Genomic DNA, 17837 nt, shown 5'->3' with positions numbered 1-17837 from the left:
CCTGGACTGTGTTTTTCAGGAAATAGCAGATGAACATCCCTCTACATCTGTGAACATCACTCCAAAAGCTGCTACTGTGCAGCTGTTAAGGTACCTAGAGGAGAACACTGTCTCACGCTCAGATAGTCCACTTAAATACTGGGCATTAAATAAAATACGTTTTCCAACTTTTGATGTAATGGCGCAAAAGTATCTTTCAGCCCCATGCAGTAGTGTGGAAAGTGAAAGACTGTTCAGCTCAGTGTCTCACGTTCTGACCGAAGGCAAAAAAAGACTTCTAGCTGACCATGCAGAAATGCTTATATTACATAAATGGTTGATACACTGCCTCTTGTACTTAAACAATGTATGTTATAGTTCTGTTTTGGGCCTTTTGGTTGGTCAGTGGTCACAAAATACATTTGTGTGTATTTTATTGTTAAAATTGGTATCGGAAATTGGTATTGGTGAGTACTTAAATAAAAGTATCGGTACTCATACAAAAAAATGGTATCGGGACATCCCTACCGGGTACTTAACGGTTATTTAATTCCCTTATTCGGAATAGTTATGAATCAGAACTTTGGAGTCTACATTTTACTACAGTGTTAACGGTTAAACATGAAGGTTATTAATCCTGCGTAGGCAACCAGCATGGATCACTTTTTCTACTTTGCACTATAACAAGTCTAGAGTGTAGAATTCTAAAAACATGGTTTGGATTGTTTATATTCATGCATGTGCTGTGTTAATTATGTATTGTCAATATTTATACAAATAAATATGTATCTAAATAAAAATATTTTAAAAAATAATCCAGTGTTGTTAGGTTTCATTTACAAAATTAATTTATTTTATTATGTTTTATTTTTTTTTAAATTGGGTTTGGGGCGCCAGTGTTGTGGTTCACGATGTAGCAAGTTGTGGACCGCATGTGGCCTTCCCTTGTCAAAAGGTCTTGTGCACTAAAAATTGTACTGGACTTATTGATGAACCTAATGAAAAAAATTTATTTTATTATTTATTTATTTTTGTTTGTTTTTTTGCTACGGATTAAGGTTCGAACATGGTGTTGTCTGTTGTCCTGGGAGGGATGGCTTGACTTCCGTGTTGACCTATCTACATGGTTGGGTCTGACTGGCGTTATACTCATCCGTGTGACAATCCGGTTTTGTTAATGAAGCCTGAATGACACATGTATATAGGGATAGTTACCTTTATATATTTTTCCAAAATATTGACAATTATGTAATGATAATTTGCACATGCAAAATATATATAGACACCGCTTTAAAAAAAGATTTATTAAAAAAATAAATGCTATATAATGTTCCTCATCAGTTTCAGAATTCTTATACTCCGAGTCATGTAATCAAATTTTTCGGTCTGTTTGGCGGAAGCAATGCCAGGACATTTACATTTTTATAATGAAGGATCCGTGCTGTTTAGTTTTTACAACATGCCCTTACCATTTTGCTTATTATTTCCAATTTTTTATTTTTTTTTGTGTGGTATCCACAATTATTTCTAAATAAATTTGATATTAGTTCTCAGTCTTATTAACTGAGCTATTTTAATAATGATAACATTTTTGGTACTAATTATTTAATTGGCTCGATACAAATTTATATTCTTATAACACAAAATTATTATTTATTTATTTTAAATATTATCAATCCGTCAAGTTTATGTCAAATTTAAGAATAATGTATTTACGTTGAATGTAGTTATTTCTTGTATTTATATGTGAAACTTGATGTCTCCAATTGTTTTTATTTTCCCCCAAAAAATTGGATTAACGAATAATTGAGAAAAAAAAATTGAATTTTCTTTTACACTTAATGCTAAAAACAAATAACATTTTGCTGTCTGTTCCTGCAGAGTGAGTCAGGGCTATGTGTAGACCTTAAACTACAACGTTAATTAACCATATGCCTGCTGCTGGTTGTTAGTCAAGATGATTCTGAGATTAATGGTGTATTATAAGGCCTACACCAACCATAAATGCTGATATTATCCAATTGCTTAATAATTATGTGTAGGCCATATACTCAACGATTAGCAAGGACTACTGCTATTATCAATATGCATTGAAGTTCTGTCTAGGACAAATAATGCCCCTTTTATATGTACCTGCAGGTGATGTTTGTCAGTCTACTGATGAGTTTGTGATGGAGTATAGGGGCCTTACTGTAACCTAATGTTTTGAAATTAATAAGAAAACTTCAATTAATCAAATAAAAACAAACACACAATATTTTTTTAACACGAAATATTATTTTAACTATAACAAAATAAAATAAATGAACAAAAGTGCCTTAAGGCAAAGCAGCAAATTGAGCATGGAATTCCTTGAGGGAATCCATGTTTTGGCGGTGCTGCTCCTCCAGCACTGCCATTTGGTGGGAGTGCTGCATACGCAGCTCCCTTATTTTGCGGGAGAGCTGCTCTCGGGACTGCCTGATCAGGCTGGCATACTGCTCCTCTATGGCAGCCATCTTTTTCTCCCAGGATTTCAGTACTGTTAAAAAATAAAATAAAAACAATTAGAAATATAGAGTCTTTACTTTGAGTAAAATAGCCATGTATGGCGACTGTGGCAAATTACGACGGGGTTGGGAGGTCATTGGCACAATAACTTTATATTTGCCATAATTATTTAAAAAATTATTTAAACAATATTATATTACAAAACTAAGGATTGAAGTTGCTATATGCACTGTAGTAAACCAAAGGGGAGAATCAGGGATGCTCGGTATGTCTCAATGGGAATGTATGCCTCAGGGAGATAATTTACGTTAATCAGTACGTCTGGAATCAGCACACCTGTTTTGTTTCTGGGGTTTTGTCTTTAATATTGATTTTTGAACGGGTTTTGACCCCTTAGTGACCACCCATACGTGTGTTTACTGACTTAAACAAAGGTGGTTTTAGCTAAACGGTTGGCTTTAATCAATCATTACATGTACTTAAAATTGTGCATTAAAAACTATAACTTGTCCTGCAAAAAATAAGACCTCATACAAGTACTTTTATGAAAAAAAAAAAGGTTCTTGCTCTTGGAATGCAATTTAAAGAAAAATGTGCTTGGTCACTAAGGGGTTAATTAAATGGTTAATATAGACATTGGGTGGGACAGGTCTCACACTTACTCTATCCTATGTTCTCATGAGGGCTCATGCACACTGCAGTATTGCTTTTTCAGTGTTTTGCGGTCCGTTTTTAACGGATCCGTTGTTCCGTGTTTTGTTTCCGTTTCCGTTCCGTTTTTCCGTATGCCATATACAGTATACAGTAATTTCATTGAAAAAATTGGGATGGGCATAACATTTTGAAAAGATGGTTGAGCAAAAACGGAACGGATACGAAAGACATACGGATGCATTTCCCTATGTGTTCCGGTTTTTTTTGCGGACCCATTGACTTGAATGGAGCCAAGCACCGTGATTTCCGGACAATAGGACATGTTCTATCTTTTCATGGCACGGAAATACTGAAATACTGAAATGGAATGCACACTGAGACACTTCAGTATTTTTGGCTGAACCATTAAAATGAATGGTTCAGTATATGTTCCGCATACTGAACTATAAAAAAGGCCAGTATACTGAACGCAAAATACTGTCTTGTGCATGAGCCCTAACGGTGCTGTTAAAAAGGATGTTAAGATAAAGTGTGGACAGGCCATCCCAACACAGAACAATCTGAGAAGGGAACCAGAACGGTGACAGACTGTAAAGAGGGTTGCGATAGTACTGTCTTGTTACCCTGCTTGTAATGAACTGTAAGGCCTCGTTCACACTTCAGTGTTTGGTCAGTGATTTCCATCAGTGATTTGTGAGCCAAAACCAGAAGAGAAGCCTCAACAGACATAACGTATAAGGGAAAGATCTGCTCCTGTTCTGTGTTTAGAGCCGGACCTGGTTTTGGGTCACGAATCACTGATGGAAATCACTGACCGAACACTGACGTGTGAATGAGGCATAAGTGTGGGACTTTCTGTTATCCAATATAACTAAACTAATACGTGTGTGTGTGTGAATGAGTTTAAACAAGAAAAGCACATATTTACTCTGCTGGTGTGGGGTGGTGACTAGACCGTCATCATCCTCTTCCTCCTCTTGATTCTCCTCCAAAATTGCTGAGGGGGGGGAATCTTGGATGGCCAATAGTCCAGCCTCTTCCTCCTCCTCATGTGGTGGTGCAGGGGCACTTGTGGGCCCTGAGGGTCCTGGCTGCTCTTCCTCCTCCCCCTCAGACGCAGACACCTCCCACGAATCTATAATAACAAATTAGACTTATGTAAAAATTATAATCACAAATAATAAATGTAACGCAGCATTACATTACTTTTGTTTATTTCACCAACACTAAGTAATCATTGTACCTGGGCAGTGGGCATCCCGAATCTGGCGGATTCTTGGCAGATGCCGCCTCTTGAGATCAGACCACTTTTTCAAAATGGCCATAGGGGTGTGTATCCCTTGATGCACCCTCCTGAGCTCCTCCACCAGGTCATTGATGATGACCTTTTTGTCGGTGTGAGACCGAAGGTCATCATACCCCCTCTCTAACAGGCGCTGCGTGATTTAAAAAAAAAAAAATTAATCAAAAACATTTCATAAAACGAATATTACGCAACTTTAACTTTAGCAGAAGTGGATTACGTCAGGCTATTCCAGAAAGTTGAACAAGCGGTCGGATCCGTCCTGCCGCTAGTTCACTTATGCCCCCAGAGAGTGGCGTAGCTAGAAATGACTTTGCCACACAGAATTTTTTTTAATGGGGACAACCTACCTACCACAGAAATATTTTCACAACCCCTTCCTTTCATGCCACCCACATAACTGTGGCTAGTAGAGATCGCTCTCTCAGACCAGGCCCGAAAGCTGTTCCATACATTTTCTACACTGTCTATACTGTCACTGTGTATAATTTCATTGTGTAATACTGTTGAGGGGGCCCTGAAAAAATATTTTAGTGCTCCTCCTCCAGGATGGGCCCCTTCTGGGTCAGGGCCCCCAAGCAGACCCTCTAAATACGCCACAGCGACAAGAATGCCGATCCGTCAACATTTACTATAATGGTGGCGGCCAGGGGTGTAAGGAGGGGAAGCAGGAGACGCGTCTGCTTTACGGCCCTGACCCAGAAGAGGCCCATCCCACAGAAGGAGGAGGACTACAAGATTTGGTCAGGCCCCCTCGGCAGTATTACACAATGACATTATGTAACACAGAGACAGTGAAGGAAACTGATGGAACAGACGGATGGGACAGCTGCCGGGCCTGCAGCTACACCGCTGGTGGCAAGGGAAAAGTCCCAGCAGCAGCAAGGCAGCGCACGGCGAGAGGCAGTCTAACTAAAAGCTCTGCATGTTGTAGTTTAATTACAGGGAACCACGTGCCGTGCGCTGCCTTGATGCCGCAGTAACTGACCACCACCATGTCATCATCATCACAACCACCAAACCAACTATTATTAATGTTTGAGAGTGAAATACTACACTTTAAGTTAATGTAAACATATGAAATCTAAATTGTATTAAAAAATTGTATGTGTGTGGGGTATAAGCTATTAGATATTGTCCATCTGAGGAGAGATGTACCTGTCTAGTGACGTGACGGTACGGTATGGGGTGTAAAGCTGGTCGCCTCCCCGTGGTGCACCCTGGGTAACGCTAAATGAACCAGCGAATATAGTATGTCAAAAATTACATCTCCTGACCAACAGGACACTTATTAGAATCTTTAGACTCGCCATCCGCAAACTGCGTCCCTATAGCTGTGGCAAAAATACAACTCCCATCAATCCATGACAGCCTATAACTATCATCCGAAAGAAAGGCATAATGGGAGTTGTAGTTTAAGAACAACTGGAGGACCGCTGTTTGAATAGACTGCGTGTGTGTGTGTTTGTGTGTTGGGGGAGGGGGGTGGTCAGAGGGGGGGGTTTGGTGGTATGCAGTGTGGGTATATTGTGTGAGGCAGGAAATAACAATTAGATGTGCAATGTGCTTCTGATCTAGATTTGTCTGCTATCCATACATAATGAGTGACACGTCGGCCACATGTATGTATGGATAGCATATAAATATACAGCAGATGCCAGTGAGATAGCGCTTTGATGGCAGACCAAACTTTTGTCATATCAAAAATGTTTAACTATTTTTTTTTTTTTAATACAAATAAAATCAAATGTTATCTAGTATGAGTAGAGGTTAATGATTATCTGAAAAAAATATTACCTTTAAATATCAACAATACTTGTTTCAACCTATCATTTATAGCTAATCAAAGTAGGTGCTATGTGAATTTAACTGCCATCCGAAAATAGTTTCCACATACAAAGACATCCGAAAAATTCAATTCAATAAACATACATAAGAATATTCGTAAGATATGCCAAACAAGCGTGTGCGATGGAATATACAATTTACTTATACTTACTATGATGAGAGTCTCTTCCTCAGCCTTGAGAAACTTATTGGCCACCATCTTCCTTCCAATTCGCATTAACAGGAAACTGGCGCACGATGGGACACGAGGAGATTCAAGCTAGAACTGGTTACTTCCGCCGGGAGTAAATCATGCGCATGCGCATGAGCATAAGAACATTTCATTGCCGTTTAAACTGTGCATTTTACGAATATTCGTTATATTGCTGATATATCAGGTTTTAGAATATTCGTAATATTCTAGAAGACGAAGTTAGAGCAATATAACGAATATTCTAAAAGACGAAGTTAGAGCAATATTACGAAGATCATAAAAGACGGAGTTAGAGCAATATTAAGAATATTCGTAAAATACACATATAATAGATTGTAATTGAACTAATATACTGCAATGGTAATTTTTTTAATAGTGTACATATTTTACTAAACTTAAGTTCATTAGATGCAAAAAAAATTTGAGGACTAAAAAAAAGGATTATAGCAACATGTTAGCTAAGTTAAAATCTAGATGTGTATTTTACGAAAATTCATAACATTGCTCTAAATTCGTCTTTTAGAATATTCCAATCATTAAATAAGTAGTTAGAGCAATATTACGAATATTCGTAAAATACAAACACACGCATAGCCATAGTTGATTAGTCATAAGAACATTGCCTAAGGAAAGATTATTCGCATATCAGCACGAATCTCATGGTCATCATTTCTTGGGAATAATATTCGCATTCACGCATGCGAATATTATGCGTATTACATGCGAATATTATGCGCAATCTTAGAATATTTGCGAATATTCAATTTCGTCGAATATATAACGAATATTCAATCGAATATTCGCGAAATATCGCGAAATCGAATATGGCACCTCCCGCTCATCACTACTCATCACGGGCATCTATGCCCCTTTTGATGCAACCCATTATCTTATTTGCCTTGGCAGCAGCTGCCTGACACTGTTTTTTGCAGCTTAGTTTGCTGTTTATTAAAATTCCTAGATCTTTTTCCATGTCAGTGTTACCGAGTGTTTTACCATTTAATAAGTACGGGTGACTTGCATTATTCCTTCCCATGTGCATAACTTTACATTTGCCAGTGTTAAACCTCATCTGCCACTTATCTGCCCAAGCCTCCAATCTATCCAGATCCCTCTGTAGTAGTATACTGTCCTCTTCAGTGATAATTACTTTACACAGTTTAGTGTCATCTGCAAAAATTGATATTTTACTATGCAAGCCTTCTACAAAATCATTAATAAATATATTGAAGAGAATAGGGCCCAATACTGACCCCTGAGGTACTCCACTAGTGACAGTGACCCAATCTGAGTATTTACCATTAATAACCACCCTCTGTTTTCTATCACTGAGCCAGTTACTTACCCACTTACAGACGTTTTCTCCCAGTCCGAGCATTCTCATTTTATATACTAACCTTTTATGTGGTACAGTGTCAAATGCTTTGGAGAAGTCAAGATACACGACATCCATTGATTCGCCGCTGTCAAGTCTAGAACTTACCTCCTCATAGAAACTGATTAAATTTGTTTGACATGATCGATCCCTCACGAAGCCATGCCGATGCTGATATGGCGTTATTTGCTTATTTCCGTTAAGATGCTCTAACATAGCATCTCTCAGAAAACCTTCAAACAGTTTACCCACAACAGATGTTAAACTTACCGGCCTATAGTTTCCAGGCTCTGTTTTTGGACCGTTTTTGAATATTGGCACCACATTTGCCATGCGCCAATCCTGTGGGACATTCCCTGTCAATATAGAATCTGCAAATATCAGAAATAAGGGTCTGGCTATGACATTACTTAATTCCCTTAGGATACGAGGGTGTATGCCATCCGGTCCTGGCGATTTGTCTATTTTAATCTTTTTAAGTCGCTGATGTACTTCTTCCTGGGTCAGACAGGACACTTTTAATGGGGAATTTATTTCAACATTCGGCATGTCATCTGACAGTTTATTTTCCTCAGTGAATACATTGGAGAAAAAAATATTTAACAGCTTTGCTTTCTCCTCGTCGCTCTCTGCGACTCCCCCCTCATTACTCTTTAACGGGCCGACACCTTCAGATTTATACTTTTTAACATTTATATAATTGAAGAACATTTTAGGGTTAGTTTTACTCTCTTTGGCAATTAATCTCTCAGTCTCTAGTTTGGCCGCTTTTATTTGTTTTTTACATGTTCTATTTTTTTCCTTATAGTTTTTAAATGCTTCCGTGCTACCTTCCTGTTTTAGTGTTTTATATGCTTTCTTTTTGTCATTTATTGCTTTCTTTACAGTTCTGTTTATCCACATTGGTTTCTTTTTGTTCCTTAACCTTTTATTCCCATACGGTATGTACCTCTCACAATGAGATTTTAGGATGCTTTTAAAGATATCCCATTTTGTGGCTGTATTTTTATTTGTGAGGATTTTATCCCAGTTAGTTAGGCCTATGGCCTCTCTTAGTTGGCTAAATTTAGCTTTTTTGAAGTTTGGTATTTTTATTCCTCCCTGTACAAACACTCTCTTGAATGATAATTGGAAGGTTTTTACTTTGTGGTCACTATTTCCCAGGTGTCCCCCGACCTGCACGTCTGTTGTTCTGTCAGGCCTATTGGTTAATACTAAGTCCAGTATGGCCATCCCTCTAGTCGGGTCCTGAACCAGTTGGGAGAGGTAATTGTCTTTGGTTATTGCCAAGAACCTGTTTCCTTTATGAGATATACAAGTTTCAGTTTCCCAGTCTATATCTGCGTAGTTGAAGTCCCCCATAATAACCACCTCATTATGATTTGCCGCCTCGTCTATCTCGTTTAGTAGTAGATTTTCTGTGGACTCTGGTATATTAGGTGGTTTATAGTAAACTCCTATTAGTAATTTATTATTGTTTTTATCGCCATGTATCTCTACCCACAGTGACTCCACATGTTCATGTCCCTCACTTATATCTTCACGGAGTGTGGGCTTTAGACCAGACTTTACATAAAGGCAGACCCCTCCCCCTCTCCGGTTTTGACGATCCTTTCTAAACAGGCTGTAACCCTGTACATTAACTGCCCAGTCATAGCTATCATCCAGCCATGTCTCAGTTATTCCCACTATATCATAGTCCTCCTCACACATCACTAATTCCAGTTCACCAGTTTTATTAGTCAGGCTTCTGGCATTAGTATACATACATTTGAGAGGTTTATGTATCTTTTTTACCCTACACCTTTCCTTCTGAACTGTTCTAGTCCCTCCTTCCGTTCCTCCCCCAGTCTCACTACCTTGCTCCCGGTCTCTATCTGCACTATCTTCCCATTCTATAACATAATTACCCTCCCCCCCCAGTCCCTAGTTTAAACACTCCTCCAACCTTCTAGCCATCTTCTTCCCCAACACAGCTGCCCCTTCCCCATTGAGGTGCAGCCCGTCCCTACGATAGAGCCTGTAGCCGATAGAGAAGTCGGCCCAGTTCTCCAGGAACCCAAACCCCTCCTTCCTACACCAGTTTTTGAGCCACTTGTTAATTTCCCTAATCTCCCGCTGCCTCTCTTGTGTGGCCCGTGGTACAGGTAGTATTTCGGAAAATACTACCTTTGAGGTCCTTGCCCTCAGCTTTTGACCTAAATCCCTGAAATCATTTTTAAGGACTCTCCACCTACCCCTAACTTTGTCATTGGTTCCGATATGGACCATGACCGCTGGATCTTCTCCAGCCCCTCCCAGTAATCTGTCAACCCGATCCGCGATGTGTTGAACTCTAGTGCCAGGAAGACAGCACACTGTTCGGCGATCACGGTCTTTGTGACATATTTCCCTATCTGTTCCCCTAATAATTGAGTCTCCCACTACCAGCACCTGTCTGGCCTGCCCTGCTCTCCTGGGCCCCTGCTTACCGGAGCTGACATTCCCCTGACTGGCAGAGGAAGTGTCTGGCTGCGGCAGTGCCATCCCTGGACTGACATCCCCCTCATCTGCCAAACGTGCAAACTTGTTGGGGTGTGTCAGATCAGGGCTAGCCTCCCTGACACTCTTCCCTCTACCCCTCTTTCTTAATGTTACCCAGCTAGCTACCTCACTTTCCTCAGCCTCCTCTCTGTCACTCTCCCCCTCATCTACCCCAAAGAGTGCTTGCTCGGTGAGAAGCAAACTCTTTTGCAAATTGTCAATGCCTCTCAGTGTTGCAATTTGCCCATTTAGAGATTCGATTAGCGATTCCAAACGGGTAATTTGCTCACATCTTGAACAAAGATATGCACCCTTGAACTCCTGTTCAAGTTGTGGTTTTAATAACCACTTGCCAAAAAAATCGCACTAATACCGCTGTAATACCGCTGCCTATTTGTAGACATGAACCGGAATAATTTTACTCACTGTTTCAGATGATACCGGTTTTGGTTTCTCACTCGTGGCGTTCCACGTATAGTGAAGATCTTTATAGGCTGCGGTGCGATTTATCTTGCTGCGGTAATGGGATCTTCGGTGATCGCATATCGCTGTGTTTTCCTGGAGATCACCTGGTAACAACTGTCCTCAGTGCGGTTCAGTTCCGCAAGGTTAGTTAACACCAGGGGGATGATCTCAACAAAGGACAGCAGATATCCAGCTTTTCCTTGTAACAGAACGAAAAAACACTGATCCCTTTCTTGAAGTGCTTTATATCCTTAGGTCCTGTACTTTGGTCTCATGGGATTAATTACCACGAGACCAAATTGGTAATTAATCCCATGAGACCAAAGTACAGGACCTAAGGATATAAAGCGCTTCAAGAAAGGGATCAGTGTTTTTTCCCTCTGTTACAAGGAAAAGCTGGATATCTGCTGTCCTTTGTTGAGATCATCCCCCTGGTGTTAACTAACCTTGAGGAACTGAACCGCACTAAGGACATCTGTTACCAGGTGATTTCCAGGAAAACACAGCGATATACGATCACCGAAAATCCCATTACCGCAGCAAGATAAATCGCATCGCACCGCAGCCTATAAAGATCTTCAGTATACGTGGGACACCACGAGTGAGAAACCAAAACCGGTATCATCTGAAACAGTGAGTAAAATTATTCAGGTTCATGTCTACTAATAGGCAGCGGTATTACAGCAGTACTAGTGCGATTTTTTTGGCAAGTGGTAATTAAAACCACACATGATTTAAATGACTATCCTCAAAATAATCTCAACTGATTAATCTCTTTACCCCTGCCAGAGACATTGTTTGGGTTAATTAACCCTTAAGAGAGACTGCTTCTTATAAATTTTCACTATTGGATGATATATGTTTTAAGGATGTTATATGTTTTAAGTATTTTATAGCAATAATTTTAAGTAATTTAGTGTGCTTGATAATAATATTATATGTTACAACGAATAAATACTTTATATTAGTTCTCCTTGTGGTATCAAGTGGTGGTGTGCCCTACTATTTTATCCTCATATTTGGCATCTTGCCCATGCCCCAAGCTATACGTGGGCAAAACTGTACAGGAGCTTAGACGTCGTATCTCAGGGCTCATCAGTACCATTGAAACCGGAAAAGATACATCAATTGCCAGACATATTAAATATTTCCATTATAACAGGAGCTCAGTTTTATGATTCTGGGGCATAGAGAAAATATTCCTTGGACCAAGGGGGGGAAATCTTGATATAAAATTACTACAGAGTGAGGCTCGTTGGATACATAGGTTGGGTACAATGAATCCACAGGGCCTTAATGAAGGATTTTCCTTCACAGCCTTTATTTAAATATTAGCAGGTACACCCTTTTTTAATAAAAAAAAAAAGTAAATAGTACTATTATTAAGAAAAAAAGAGAAGAATATAATTACTTGGAAGAAGAAAGACAGTAACCCTCAGTCCATGGAACTACATGAAACCGTATTCCTCACTATAAATATAGGGAGAAAAGATGAAAATAATAGTGAACGTTAAAATAAAAATAACAATTATAAAAGGTAAATCCAAGCATTTCATAACACATGAAACCACCTAGATCATGAATATAAAATAAAAGGTTCCCTAAGATGGGTGTAAAATCTATCAGAAATGTATAGGTATATAAGATCTTCTGATAATGCAAAAAGAAGGGAATTAAGGGAAGAAATGCAGAGAAAGCAATACCATCTTAAGCTCAGACGTAAATATAGGGATCTTACGGCTTTATCAAATAAAGTACGGCTCTACCTCCTGGTTTGGGATGGCCAGGTGCACCTATCTGATGTCGCACTCAAGGCACCAAAGTAGTAAATCAAAAGAAAAGATGGGCACTCTAATATCCGGAACCAACAGGTTAAATTTAATATGATCACAATATTAGTACATATATAAAATTAGTACATATATAAAATTAATATAGATATGTAGGATTGTTCCAAATCAAAAATATATTCAGGGACAATCTGTTGATATCTTCATTGAACTATAAAATACAGGCCTGTCACTACACAATAAATACACAGTAGATATAAACTACACAATAAAATATTATAAAATACTGGTGGTGGCCACTAAGAATACACAATATACTATTGCAGATTGGATGGAGCCGCGGTTGCGGTTAACCTAGTCAAATCCGTCCAATCTGCAAACGTATGGAGGCTCCCGCTGTAGTGGAGTATTGGCTGGGCAAATGAAATCAATATGTCTACTACCTATAAAATAAATGGGAAAAACACAAAATCCCAATGTGCTAATATTAAAGGAACAGTCCTGATAGTATCAAGGTGCCAATAATGGAAAAAAGTTGAAAAATAAATTGAAAAGGGGGTCCAGAAAAAAAGTCCAAAGAACAATCGCTTGTGATTAATCCAGATCCATTTGTGTGAATAGTTATTCAACATACATAAGAATCCTATAGGATAAATTAAATTGTGTTGTATTACTGTGCTTAAATAATAAGTGAATGTTCAGTTGCTGCAATATTTCTTATATTGCCCACTAACAGCAGAGGTTCAACAATGTTAATGGCAGAACGCTATTATATTTGTAACCGCTTTCCTGTGGATGTAGCTTAATATTCCAATGTTGCGATCTCAATGGTTTCAATTTAACACTGTGAGCTGGCCGCAATTATCTGACAGAGGACTGCGATGCTGAATATACGGTAATGTTCGCTGCTATCTAGGATATCATGCGGTGCAGTAGTACTCACGCTTGGTAGTGTCCGGTCTGTGGCGTGAGTGCAAGGCACGCTTACCTTTTAGGCGTAGATTACGAGACTGTTTTACTGTTATATCCCGGGTCTGTATAGTCCGCTTTAGCTGTTGTAGAGGTCCGGTAGCAGGTCACAGGTCTCTCTCTGTTATCGCCATGATTAGTACTCAGTCTGCACTTCTATTTGTAATGGGCGTTTCTCATATCCTTCGCCCAAGCAGCTAGTTTAATAGCACCGGCTGTGTTATGTTGTCCGTAGATTACCAGACTATGGCCAATAGATCTGGAGCTTGTTTGTTCAGTGAAAGCGCTTTCTCTAGATAACAATGCTATTGTTAATCTAGTTTTGCCGGTTCGTTACCAGAGTCCAACACTTTATCTTTCCACGCCAGACGCGTCTCGAAGGTTAAGCTACCTTCTTCCTCAGTGGCTTTAAGAGATAGACCTGTGACCTGCTACCAGACCTCTACAACAGCTAAAGCGGACTATACAGACCCGGGATATAACAGTAAGACAGTCTCATAATCTACGCCTAAAAAGTAAGCGTGCCTTGCACTCACGCCACAGACCGGACACTAACAAGCGTGAGTACTACTGCACCGCATGATATCCTAGATAGCAGCGAACATTACCGTATATTCAGCATCGCAGTCCTCTGTCAGATAATTGCGGCCAGCTCACAGTGTTAAATTGAAACCATTGAGATCGCAACATTGGAATATTAAGCTACATCCACAGGAAAGCGGTTACAAATATAATAGCGTTCTGCCATTAACATTGTTGAACCTCTGCTGTTAGTGGGCAATATAAGAAATATTGCAGCAACTGAACATTCACTTATTATTTAAGCACAGTAATACAACACAATTTAATTTATCCTATAGGATTCTTATGTATGTTGAATAACTATTCACACAGATGGATCTGGATTAATCATAAGCGATTGTTCTTTGGATTTTTTTTCTGGACCCCCTTTTCAATTTCTTTTTCAACTTTTTCCCATTATTGGCACCTTGATACTATCAGGACTGTTCCTTTAATATTAGCACATTGGGATTTTGTGTTTTTCCCATTTATTTTATAGGTAGTAGACATATTGATTTCATTTGCCCAGCCAATACTCCACTACAGCGGGAGCCTCCATACGTTTGCAGATTGGACGGATTTGACTAGGTTAACCGCAACTGCGGCTCCATCCAATCTGCAATAGTATATTGTGTATTCTTAGTGGCCACCACCAGTATTTTATAATATTTTATTGTGTAGTTTATATCTACTGTGTATTTATTGTATAGTGACAGGCCTGTATTTTATAGTTCAATGAAGATATCAACAGATTGTCCCTGCATATATTTTTGATTTGGAACAATCCTACATATCTATATTAATTTTATATATGTACTAATTTTATATATGTACTAATATTGTGATCATATTAAATTTAACCTGTTGGTTCCGGATATTAGAGTGCCCATCTTTTCTTTTGATCTTACGGCTTTAACCTAAGGGCCTAGAGATCCATATATGTGCAATATTACCATGTTAATGAAAGATACAATGAAATGATGGAAATACCTAAGTCTAGACACATGCGCAGTGATGCTACTCTCTTGATCTGAGAGTTAAAGTTTTCACGCATGCGCAATAGTAGTATATAAATGCCATCATACGAATCCTAAGTTCCGACGCATGAGGCGTGATGCTATCCCTCCGATTTGAAAGTTAAAGCCCGCACGCAACATCATCATATATAGCCAATATATCAAGTTCGGACGCATGCGTCTTGATGTAATCTCTCTGACCCGTAAGTCAAAGTCCTCACGCATGTGCAATACTACTATATATGGCCAACAGATTAAAATCAAAGTTCCGACGCATGCGCTGTGATGCAATTCTTATGACTTCAAAATCAAAGTCCCTACGTATGCGCAATGCTAGTATACTAAAAAGTAAAAGTCTCCACGCATGCGCATACCTTTTTTGCCTCTTCGAATCGGAGTTTAAAGTTTTCACGCATGCGCAGAGCCACTATACGAACAAAGGAAGTGATGGAATGACGAAAAAACATCATGAAGGTATTACGATTGGGTTACTGGCCTGTCATACAATAATGCTTGGCAGCGTTTGGCCGCAGAATATTCAATGACCCTCCAATAATGCTTAAAAGGTTTCAGCGGTTAAGCATTCTTGTTGATAGTAGCTCCATCCCCTGAAGAAGCCACATGTAGTGGTGAAACATGTTGGGGGAGCTTGTGTGTTAGTTTTTAGATTAGGAGCAGGTAGGACCAAGTGTCACAGCACGGAGTAACTGCAGACTCACCTGTGCCTAGACACTAGTGGTGGGGAATCGCACAAAAAGGAAAATTACTGAAACCGAATGGGCGAATGAATAAGTGTGTCTCCAGCATTATGTCCATTTAGACAAACAAACTATATTGCTGATAAAAAGGAAAAAAGTGGGATGAATGGATGCTAGGAGGCAGAATATATGGGTGATGCAACCCCTATTCCAGCCACTAGTGCCCTACCGCACCTAGAATTTTAAACTATTCTTTGTTCTCCCGTTATATTATTTCTCTAACAAATGAAATGAAATAAACGTTACGTTTTGAATCGACTAGAAACGGGAGTTTATTAGTCTAGGCAACTAGGCTATTTGAATTAAATTATAAGTTGATTATCCCGGGTCTAAAGGGTCTTTTGAAAATAATGTTTGTTTATGATTTTCTCAATAGTTTTGTATTGTGCGTTGTAGGGTATTATTATACAGAGCATGTCTTCCTCCGGTTTTTCCTCATTTCCAGCTGGATCAGTAGTAAAAATGTTTTCCTATCTAATTCTCTTACTTTATTTAGTGCATTATCTATCATTTTGTCTGGATAGTTCTTGAACTGAAACTCTGCTTTCTTTTGAATAGCTTCTTCTTCAAATTTGTCTCCGTTTGTGCAGTTCCTTTTCATTCTACGGAACTGTCCAAAGGGTATGTTAAGCAGCCACAAGTGTAAATGGCAACTGTAGAAGAGTATGAAGCTATTTCTTGCAATTGATTTATGATAGGTATTGCATACATATTGATCCTTCCTAGTGGTAATAAGTAGATCTAAAAATTCTGTGTGTTCCTTATTGACATTAGAGGAGAAGACAAGGTTATACGGGTTCCTATTTATGTCTTCCAAAAAGAAATGTAATTCAGGCTCTCCCTTTTGCCAGACAAATATAATATCGTCTATATACCTGTTCCAAAGCACTGCAGCAGTTCATCATTAACGCAATGTGTCCAGCTGAAAATAAAACATAGAAACCTCACTACAGTCGATGAAGACGTCATTGACAAAAAAACGCATAAGTTCACAGAAAACGCACTTAAACCGCAAGAGAACCGCAATGATAAGAAATTGCCCAATCCAGTCAATTTTTTCCAGACATTCTGGAGATCACACACGTAAAACCCGGCTGCCTATGCAGACCAAGCATAGCCACTGAGGAAGGAGACAGTAAAGTCCCCGAAACGCGTCTGGCGAGGACGACATACTTGGTCATTAGATTGAACAGCCGGATACATGTTTGCAAACGTCGACTGATGTATTAACAAGCGAAGCGCTTTACCGAAGGTACCTAACAGCTAAACCTGTAACCAGCATCACTATAGGAACAAGCACGCAGCCAGCTTACTCCCAGTACTTGGGCTCCAGATATCCCGAGACACGTGGGACGCCCAAGAAACAAAGCTGACAGTGAAACAAGCCGAGACACCGGGACCGTGATCATTCAATAGCATGGTACAGTAACATATCGCTACAAAGTAACAGAGGAACATACCTGCTACACAGACGATTCTAGCGAAGGATTCCTACATTGAACAAAGACGTAGGTAAGCTTACCTTTCAGCCATTCCATGTGGGACGCCATGAATGAAAGTTGAATCGTGAGTACCATCTATCTATATTTTAAGTCTGATCAAATAGCCTGAGCAGTGATTGCCTATTGAAAAATATTCAACTCTCAGAGAAACACATCGATATTACAATCAAAGTGATACCTTGTATAGGTTTTCTCTACCGTAACCATCAACATGAGACACAATGTTTAAGAAAAAAGACTGACACTCTGTGATCACTATTCTTAAGATTGACATTGCTGTACATTTTGGAACATACAAACCTTATCCAACCTCATACAGGAAGACTCATAGATCCTATCTAGGGGCCTTTTGCTCACCATATGTGCCATTGCATCAAGGCGTTTTTTTCATCATAAGATCAACCAGGCTGC

This window comes from Bufo gargarizans, chromosome 8, assembly GCF_014858855.1.
Source record: "Bufo gargarizans isolate SCDJY-AF-19 chromosome 8, ASM1485885v1, whole genome shotgun sequence".
Taxonomy (NCBI): Eukaryota; Metazoa; Chordata; class Amphibia; order Anura; family Bufonidae; genus Bufo; species Bufo gargarizans.
This window is presented reverse-complemented; position numbering follows the sequence as displayed.